This window comes from Aptenodytes forsteri, unplaced genomic scaffold (genome assembly GCF_000699145.1).
Source record: "Aptenodytes forsteri isolate BGI_AS27 unplaced genomic scaffold, ASM69914v1 Scaffold94, whole genome shotgun sequence".
In the NCBI taxonomy this organism is placed as follows: Eukaryota; Metazoa; Chordata; class Aves; order Sphenisciformes; family Spheniscidae; genus Aptenodytes; species Aptenodytes forsteri.
In genome coordinates this window covers 418,396-426,642 of record NW_008795017.1, presented here as the reverse complement: position 1 = coordinate 426,642, position 8,247 = coordinate 418,396, and positions in this window count along the sequence as shown.

Sequence of the window (8,247 nt, the reverse complement as noted above, 5' to 3'; positions counted from 1 at the left end):
AAAAAAGGTGGTGGCAAACTTTTTAGCAGGGCCTGTTGCGACAGGACAAGGGGGAATGGCTTTAAACTAAAGGGGGGGAGATTTAGACTAGATATAAGGAAGAAATTTTTTACGCTGAGGGTGGTGAAGCACTGGCACAGGTTGCCCCGAGAGGTGGTGGATGCCCCATCCCTGGAAACCTTCAAGGTCAGGTTGGAGGGGGCTCTGAGCAACCTGATCTAGTGGAAGATGTCCCTGCTTATTGCAGGGGGTTTGGACTAGATGACCTTTAGAGGTCCCTTCCAACCCAAACTATTCTATGATTCTGTGATTATGTATATGGATTATGAGAACTTGTTTAGACTGCCTGGTGGTATATCAGATATGCCAGGCCCTGCGTATTCCAGTGCACATGCATGCAGAATGCATCTTCTCGCCATGCTTAGTCAACAATTGCAAGTTTGGTGGAAAACTTTGATCTTCAGAGGGATCTTCAGGAAACTATCTCAACATCTCTGGCACATTTGGTGCTGAAACGAGTTGACACTGTTTTTGCCTAAAAAGCTGAATTTCAACTCAAGAGCTTCTAGCTCTAGGCTCACAAGAATAAACTCTGTAACTCTGACAGTAGTCCCTTCTTATGTTGTTTTGCCAAAAAAACCCAAATTTATTGTATTTTTTGCATTCTTTGTCTCCATTCTGGAAGTAAAACTAGCCATAAGGTACAAGCCCAAAAAAGAGTGTTGTAATAAAATAAACTGAAAATCTAGGAAATATTTTTTATTTGTTTACTTTGTGCATTTTTAGACACATTCATCACTAATTTAATTACCCTCTGGCTCACTTCTTTCATGACGGTATTCACACTTGAAAGTGATTTGTGATGAGAACATGTCCAGATGAATAACCTCTAACTAATGGACAAATAAAAATTAATTTTCAGTCATATTTAAATGGGTAAAGAAATAATTTCAAATCACAGTTTTCCCCAATGAAAAGAGACAAAGATGACAAATAAATACTGAAAACATTCAGCCTGAGTAAATTTCTGCATCCAGGACAAAGCTTTGAAGCACAGGAAAAAATTCAGACTGTCAGTTACTTTCCAGTAGGTTATGAAAAACAATGCTCAGAATACAGATGTGACCCTCCCACCCCAGCGTATATGGATGGAAAGAAATGGATTAACATTTGCATTAATTGGAGGCATTAATGTCTCAGAAACGCTTACATAAAATGGGTATTATCCATAGCTAGCTGTGGTTGGGGCTATAACAATTTGCACAGGCTGATGGTAGTTTCATGAGTCTCTGAATCTTTCTATAACACTTCTCAGATGCAAGGCATGTTTGGAAAAAAATTAAAGAGGATCCTCTTGCTAATTCCAACCTCAGAGCTCTTACAGGAGAAAATCTATTCACCTCTTGCTCAGATCCTGTCAGAAAAAGAAAAGATGCAGAGCGTCAGATCTGTGTCTTGAGTTTTCCTATCTTTAGGGACAATGGAAGAGGTGAGAATAAGAATATATCTTTGCTATTATACAAAGAACAGTTCAGACTAGGGAGACAGAAGACATTCTGGATGCCTGGAGGCCATTAGAGTTATGGCCTTCTCGCGGGTGGGGGTGTGTGTAGCCGCAGTAGCTGGAACAGTTGGGTGACTTTGCTGAGCTGGGATTGACCTGAGGAACCTAAATATTACTAGAAACTGAGTCTTCCCTTTGAGAACATGGGTGCGCATGGACACACACACAGTCTGGTCTTTTGGTGGCACAGAGGTGTAATGGAGCAAATCAGCTTTTGGTTTATCCAGCTTCTGAAATCTACCATAAACCCAATGAACTTTCTAATATGAACTCAGTAAGTTAAAAAAAAAAGAGAGGGAGTTCACACCTGAAACAGCTGGGGAACAAAGAGTATTCAGGAAGATCTCAGTTTAGTCCCCAAATGCCTACTTTCTTACTAATAGTCCACCAATTCTGAATGATGTATTTCTATTCAAATGCAGTGCAAGGCAATTTCCTTGCATTAGGAAGCACAGACAGATACTTCTAGAGCATTACGGATGGCTGTCCCTTCTGGCTTTCAGCCTTCAGATGTGGGGTCAATGGTACTGCTTTGTTCTTGTGATTTCCTCAGTTTACAGGGGAAGGATGACATTACCATTCTGTTTTAAAGTTAAAACTGTGAGAGGTTTTGTATTTGAAAAGCCATTCTGCAGGAACTATACTTGAAAGATGACACTGTACAAAAGGGGGAAATAAAATGTAAGATAACTTCATATATGTATGCTTCTGTTCATTTTAAAAGTAAGTGTTTCCTGGAAAAATGTAAGTGTTTGACTTGAGGAACATTATCGTAGAAAAACACTATCAAAGAAATTATTAAAGAAACTGGAAACACTGACTCAAAATAACTTTTTAGGACTATACATTCTTCTTTAGGCAATATTTTGATGGCAGCAGGGCTAAAACTGCGAAGACTGCTTACTATGGCAGTGGTGTATTTGCTCAAATTGAAAAATCTCTCATAGTTCCTTTAGGTGTTTCAGAATTTCTTAAAAGCTTTTTAATTCTATTTCTTATTAAAGAAAAAAACCCCAAACAACCCACGTGTGAAAACATTACAAAATAATTATTAATTCTAGTGGGTCTAAGAGGAACAAATAATGTCCACAGGCTTTTTTTTTCCTCATAAACACTATCTATAAGTAGGTTTTTGTAGTGAATTAGACTCTCTAAATGAGTGTTAGGTAGTAGAATAGAAATCTGGAATGGAAATGGTTAGAAATTTTCACAATTATTTAATTAACAACTGTAGAAATAAATCTGCAGTTATCATGTTATTGGCTCATTTAGCCAGCTTTGACCTGAAGCTCTGCAGAGTTATATGCGAGTTATAAAGAAGTCCAGGTTCAGTTAAAACTCCTGGGTTTCCAAGTAGACCTCCACATTCACTTGGAAGGTGGAGATTAGTGAGTTATGTACTTCCTCAAGATAGACTGATCTCATTTGAGCCTTCATTTAGTGTTAAGGCATGCCAAGTCTTTGGAGTCTGATAGGTCCTGCACATTATCAAAGGTTATCAAAGAGGTTTCATGAATGCCAGAGAGGGATAGGTTTGCATCAGTTAATTGAAGGTCAGTCAAGCACTACATCCATTCTGACATACAAACTTGCAGAATTACTTAAAGTAAAAGAAAACAAAAGGTTCTACCTGCTAAATATTGTTGCTAAAATATAGCAAGAGATAGCTAATGTCTCATCCCAAAGAACAGGATTTCTACATGTTTGAAGACAGCCACATTTCTGAACATTTTCATACAAATGCATTGCTGGTGGGACTCCATTGGGCAGTGCAGAGAATCACTTCAGATTATTTCTCAGGTTCTGATGCAGAAATATATCAGGGACAGATGTTCCACCAAGTCCCTGAATACATCTATTGCTCCAGAAATTGATTCCCCATGCCATAGTACTTCCGAAGGTAATAGCATAGGTAATGAATGACAAACCAGGCATTTGGCTTTTGATATTCCCCCACTGGCTATTCACTGCTTGGTTCCCTTCTGTCCTCAGGCTCCTGGGTATCTTACATGAACGATCCAACTGATGTCACTTAAAGGGCAAAGAAATAAACCATATGTGAAAAAGAATAAAATAACGTGTCTTTGTCCCTTTCAAACAAAGGAAATCAACCTATAACAAACCAAAAAGAAGTGGCTTTGTGAATGAGAGGCCTGATCCTCATTTACATTGCCTTACACCTTCCCGACAGCAAAATAAACCTTGAAAGGGATACTAAAATATTTCCCTTTTTAAGTGTGCTTTCACTAAAATGCTATCTTCCTAAATGCTTGGAAAGGGTCTTTAACCAGTCAATTTAACACACGTTGAGAATTTCTCTCCTAATTAAAAAAAAATAAATTTGTAAAGCTAATACTAAATAATGTTAAAAGTAAGATGTTAAGCGATACAAGAAGAGTGTGAACTTACCAATAAGTATCAGAACAGTTGTGGTATAGCCTGACCTGTGAATGCATTTGTATTCTTGGAAGCTAAATTTCACCCCTGACATTTTAAAGGTACAAAAAAACCCCCCAAATCAGCTTAAAAGTAATTTGTGGTTGTCCCAGATGGTAAACAAGAAATCAGAGGATGAGAACAGTGAAACAAATTCATGCCATTACTATCGTTTTTATTATCACCTGGTTTTGCATTTTCAGAGCAGACTTTCACATGCATAGCTAGACTACACTGTGGCATCCCATATTGATCTCACCCACTAAAGCTTTCAAGCAGCCTGGAATCTTGTCTAACCTTCTGCAAATATATGCGTTTAAAGGTCACACACATGATGTGAGATTTGCTTGCCAAACGCATTCTGTGTGCTCATTCTACAATGTAACCTGACAGTTAACTTTAGCCTGCTTGGTGCTGGTTTACACTGGGTAAGGTAATGCAGCCTGAATATTTAATGTTAAACACAAAATTTTCCAAACTGTTACAACCATGCAATCTACAGCATTCCTCAGATAACCACAATGATGTGGTGGGCCAGCTGAAGGAAGATAAAACAGCTAGTATGTTTAGCACGTTTAATAGTTTGCTGCTGCTGTTTCAAAATTGGAAATGTCTTTGTTGCCTCCAAAATAGTCTGCTGTTGGAAGCTACTAAAAATGTTACTTTTTCATATAGATCCTGCATCTCTTAATATACTTAGACCATCACAGTTCCTACCATTTGATGCTTTTACAGTGATCTAGTATACATGTTAGTGGTGGAGGTGAATGGCTTTTGTTCAGATATGCTTTGAAAAGCAGAGATTCAACAAGATTAACTGCAAGAGCCATTGAGGATCTAACTACTTGCAAATTTCTGTCACTAAAATGTGTAAACAACAGGAATAATGGCAGAAAAAATGAAATTAAACAGCCTCATGCAAAATACTGCCAACCGGACTCCTTTTTCCTGCAGGCAGCATGAAGACAAAAACAGAGTTGCTCTACCTTGTGGCAGTTAGCAACTGATCCTTCCATGCGCTTTACAAAAAAAATTCCGCCCCTGAAAAATATTAGATAATTTTAAGCTGTTTTATCCCTCAATATTACATAAGAACAATTTTAATTAATTCTTAAGAGTTAAAAAAAAAGAAAGAAAGAAATGAAGATTTGTGTTTCTTAGGAATGCTAAGCTGTACAAAAGCTCTGGGCTTTGTTTTTGGCCTGTCATTCTAAAGGAGGTGAGGACGGATTATAATTGCACTGTGGGGCCTGAACAGAGGACCCCTGTAGGTAGAGCAGGCCTTTCAATCTTCTGATCAACGGAGCTGAAACAAAAATGCAGGAGGGCTGTGTTCCCACGTTCTTTGACAGTTTCCTGCTGCAGATAGCGTCCTTTTAAACCTCCCTTATGCTTTCATTATGCTGGTGAAATAATGAATAATTTGCCTCCTCCACTCTTTGATATGCATGGTCAGATATTATTGGGTAAGAAGCAAGAGGGACCTTCCTATAACCTTAATCCAGTTCACACTAATAAAATGATTTAGCTGAGCATTCTTGGGAAGCAATTATTTTTCTTGAAGACAATGACTATCAAAAGTCCCTAATGGGCAGAGGCAGACCAGGTCACCTCAGCTTTCCATTTTCTTCAACACAGGCAATGTTTGGACCCTTAAAGTATGAGCTCCCTTCTGCAGTTTTGTCACAAATACTCAATCATTACTGTTGCTGAGTGTAGGGTTAAAAATGAATTAGGCTTAATTTTGATTTATTCGAGTGTGCAGTTATAGTCTGTGAGAGGTTAACTGTACTCTGAATTCTATGAGGGAAAATCTTCAAAGGGAGCAATATACTGGAGAAATGTGAAAAGACACTTCTGTTTCTTAATAGTAGTGGTGAGCAAACATATTTCAGTTCTCATTCTACTTTTTGTCATTAAACTATGCAGCTGGCATTTTTAAATAAAAGAACCCCAGGATTTTTTTTTTCCTAAATTAATACAGTATTAATGAAAGACAGATTTATTAATTTAAAACACTACTCTTTTCTGGCAAGATTAATGCTAGTTTAAGCAGATTAGTATTCTCTTCTTTTATATCTTAAAAATCATCAACAATTACAAAATACATTGGCTGTCAAACAATAATACTCCTATTATATAATCTGGACTGATCCAAGGTTCTTTGCAAACATCAACTGAATTGTCCTCACACTCCTCTTGACACAAAGATCATGTGTATATCCTTATGACTTGTGAGTTATTATGATTGCTGTTATCATTACTACTTAATATTATTGTTAATATTATTAACAAAAACCACCAGGCTGATTGCATCTTTTAAAGACAGGTAGATATGTGCTGAGTTTTCTAAAGACATGTAGAGGACTTTTGTTCACACCTTCTATTACTGGAATGACATAATTAAAATGAGTAGAAGATATGGGTCACGGATGCATTTGCATATCTAAAGTGTAGCCTGATCCTGAAAAAAGCTAACACTCTCATCTTAGGTATAATGCAACCTTATATTTTTTGATGAGAAAACAGAACTTCTAAATAAACAATTTCAGTGAAGCACATAATACAATGTCGTACACATATGGCTCTATAGTGTTAGTTACAAGCAAAAAGATTGGTATTAACAGAAGCACTGTAGTAAAACTAAGGCAACTTCTCAAGGCTATATGACCATAGTTCATACTGAAAGAATTAACAACAAAGTTTTCCTATGGTTATCCTTGGCAATATTAACGATCTCATTGAATATTTTTGGTAACAAATTTGGCACAAAATGCAGGAGTTGTGCTAGTGTAACTTGTTGACTCAAAAATGGATGAATTGCAAATTTAGATGCAGTTCATTGAATTTTAGACATCCAATTGAGGCTCAGAGATAAGGAACAATCATCATCTGAACAGGATGGAACAAACCTTTCATCTGAATCAGTCCCACCATTGTTTATTTAAGGATAATATTATGACTGCGCTCTTAATTTACATGTCTGCAAACCTAATTTCAGCTGTGATGAATCTGACCTTAAAGACTGATAAGGATTGTACTGTGAGTTGAAAGCAAGTGACAGTTATGAATCATCCTAGTAAAGGTTTTTTTCAGTACAGAATTGGAATTATGTCAATTTAAAAAGTGGTAGTAAAATATCACCTGGAATATTCCATGTAGCTCTGGCTATCCAAAATCAAAAAGACAAAATAGAATTAAAATAAGTGCAGAGAATATCTTCTTTTCTTCTGAGAGAAGACTGAAAGACAAGAGCCAAGGTAATCTCAATTACTCTGTAACTCCACTAGGGAGTAAATATCATGGAGAGGAAAAATTAAGTGTAGTCTGATGAAAACCAAAACTTGCAACTTGGCTAAAACTTGACTATTACTATCCATGGATAGTATAGGAATATCATTAACTTGTTATCTTCCTTCTCTCTAAAGTGTTTTCTCTCTCTGATTAAGTATACACCATGAAATGGAAAGAAAGAATATATCCTTGAAGTTTGGAACCAGTAAGTCCATATGGTGCAGTGCACCACTGAGAATTTATCAACATCTCTTAGATGTGACGTGACATCCAAGTTAAAAAACCTCATGTGACATGTTGCTCACATGGATAACTTTGTATCACACTCCCCTATATTTTGGTACCCAAGATTACCGTGGATGTAGCTAGCCCGTTTCCCTGCCTGACGCTCCTAGTGTCTCAGTTCTTCACCCTGCCTCCCTCCTTCCATAGACTTCTTCCTATGGTAAACTGTTACTTAACTAAAGGATGAAGATGCCAGTTAATAAATGTATGGCAATGATAGGCACTATAAAATACATAGCTTGGATACTCTCTTCACAGACAGCTACCATGGTCCAGAGTTAAGAAAAAACAGTACAGGTGGAAAATGTACCCCCCGAGAGAGAGAGAGAGGAAGGACAAACTAGAGACAGTTGATTACAGCTGATCAGGCTCCACCAATGCAGCAGGGAATGAGAAATACCAACCAGTGGCAGGCATGGCCACTCTTTCGCTACTGTGGTTACTTGAATGAACAACAATGAAAACAATAGAGTTAAAGCCTACAGAGGGTGGAAGCAAGGACAGGTAGCCTGGGAGGAATACAGAGAAATTGTCCGAGCAGCCAGGGATCAGGTTAGGAAAGCTAAAGCCCTGATAGGATTCAATCTGGCCAGGGACATCAAGGGCAACAAGAAAAGATGCTATAGGTACATCGGGGATAAAAGGAAGACAAGGGAAAATGTGGGCCC